Source organism: Alexandromys fortis, unplaced genomic scaffold (assembly GCF_014885135.2).
Source record: "Alexandromys fortis isolate MF-2015 unplaced genomic scaffold, M_Fortis_MF-2015_v1.1 scaffold_259, whole genome shotgun sequence".
Lineage (NCBI taxonomy): Eukaryota > Metazoa > Chordata > Mammalia > Rodentia > Cricetidae > Alexandromys > Alexandromys fortis.
In genome coordinates, this window is record NW_026068154.1 from 1,654,390 (window position 1) to 1,656,925 (window position 2,536).

A 2,536-nucleotide genomic window follows, 5' to 3' on the forward strand; every position below is an offset into this window, starting at 1 on the left:
TGCAGCGGTCGGATTAATAAATCACCAGTAATAGATATTTGAACAAGTTTAATAACAAAACCAGACTCACGAAACCAAGGTTCCAGCGGAGTAGCCAGCGGAGACAGGAGAGGAAGGGAAGGGGCGCGCAGCTTTTGCCCGCCCAATATATCAGTAAACAAACGCCTGAGGGCAGCCCGCCCCCAAGGGGAGGGCTTATCCCTACACTTCCTGCTTGGACCTGAAAGGTTGCCTTCAGACTTAGCACCACAAACAGCCCAATGCTACAGTCCAGGGGCTGAAAACGCGGGTTATATGCTGGTGGGAAATGGAGAGAATTATAAACTTAGTATTTGTGCTTTCTCTGACTCCCGCCCTTCTCCACTGGAACAAACAGCAAGCCTTTCTTGCCATAATGGACAGAGTCCTCTGAAACTGAGACAAACCAAATCCTTTCTAGTTACATTGCTTCTGTCAAGTAGTTCATGGCTGGAGGAGGCTTGGCCAGAAGGATTACAAGGGAAAGGCCTGCCTATGATACCGCTAAGACTCAAAGTCAACCTGGAAGACTTAGACACTGTTCTGTTAAAGGAAAAGGATGCTGGGCTTTGTTGCTACAATTCCTTCCCTTGAGGAGATGTAAAGAATGTCTACCTACTCCTCCTAAGGTGCCAACAACAAACCAAGAGGTGATTCAACCAGAGCTTGCTCTGGGGAACCAGTGAGTTGTTAGACTTACTGGAAAGCAGCCACACTGAAAGTTCTGCATCTAGGATGGATGATCCCTCCCCCATAGCTGTGTGCATGGTGTCCCCCTGTCTTAGGTAGGTTTCTATTGCTGTGATAAAGCACTGTGGCCAAAAGCGACATGGGAAAGAGTTTAATTTCATTTTTGTACTTGCTGGCTAGTCTTATGTCAACTTGACACAAGCTAGAGTCATTTGAAAGGAGGAAGCATCAATTGAGAAAATGCCTCCATAAGATTTAGCTATAAGGTACTTTTGTTACAGAGCAGACAGCATATTTTTAAATTCTTTTTATTTTTAAAACAATCTTATTTTATATACCAATCCCAGTTTCCTCTTCCTCCCATGCTCAGCTTCCCCACCTTCTCCCCTCTCCACCCCCCATACACTCATCAGAGAGGTAGATGCTTCTTATGGGGAGTCAACAAAGTCTGTTGCATCACTTGAGGCAGGACCAAGACCCTCATCCCTGTATCTAGGCTGAGCAAGGTATCCCTCCATAGGGAATGGGCTCTAAAGAGACAGTTCGCACACTAGGGATAAATACTGGTTCCATTGCTAGTGGCCCCACAACACTCACCCACATTCAGAGGGCCTAGTTTTGTATTATGCTGATGTGGGATTTCCCTCTGTATGCTGTGATTACCATTGGTTAATGAAGAAACTGCTCTGGGCCTATAGCAGAGATATAGGGGAACAGAGCTAGTCAGGGAAAACTAAACTGAATGTTGGGAGAAAGGACAGAGTCAGAGAGAAGCCATGGAGCCCTGTGGGAGCCAGACAGAACTTTAGCTGGTATGGAGATACATAGATTAATAAAAATGGGTTTAATTAATATGTAAGAGTTAACCAATAAGAAGCTATAGCTGATGGGCCAAACAGTGATTTAATTAATACAGTTTCTGCGTGATTATTTTTGTTCTGGGATGCTGGAATGAACAAGCAGCCTCCCTCCTATATTATGCAGGTTCCCCAACTGTCAGTCTGGAGTCAGTGAGCTCATACTTGCTTGGGTCAGCTATTTCTGTAGGTTTCCCCATAACGGTCTTGGCCCCTTTGTTTATAATATTGCTCCTTCCTTTCTATGATTGGAATCTAGGAGTTTAGCCCAGTGCTTAGCTGTGGATCTCAGCATCTGCTTCCATCAGTTAGTGGATGAATGTTCTATGATGACAATTATGGTAGTCATCAATCTGATTATAGGGGAAAGACAGTTTAGGGACCTTCTCCACTATTGCTTAGATTCTTACCTGAGGTCATCCATGTGGATTCCAATTTCCCTAGTGTATAATGCATTTTAATTAGTAAATGATGGGAGAGAGCCCAACCCATTGTGGGTGGTGCCATCCCTGGGCTGGTGTTCCTGAATTCTATAAGAAAGCAGGCTGAGCAAATCATGGGAAGGAAGCCAGTAAGCAACACTCCTCCATGGCCTCTGAATCAGCTCCTGATTCAAGGTGCTTGAGTTCCTGTCCTGAATCCCTTCAGTGACGAACAGAATTATGGAAGTATAAGCCAATTAAACCCTTTCCTCCCCAACTTGATTTGGGTATGGTGTTTTGTTGCAGAAACAGAAAACTAAGACAGCTCACACTAAGCTGTGATCCATCATGAAGGAAAGTCAGGGCAGGAACTCAAGGCAGGAACAGAAGCCAGGAAGCAGAGAGAATGTTCCTTAGCGGCTTATTCCTCATGGGTTGCTTACTCTGCTTTCTTATACCATCCTGGACCTCCTGCCAAGTGCTGGTAAGACCATCAGTAAACTGGATCCTCCTGCATCAATCTTTAAGCAAGAGAATGTCCTACAGACA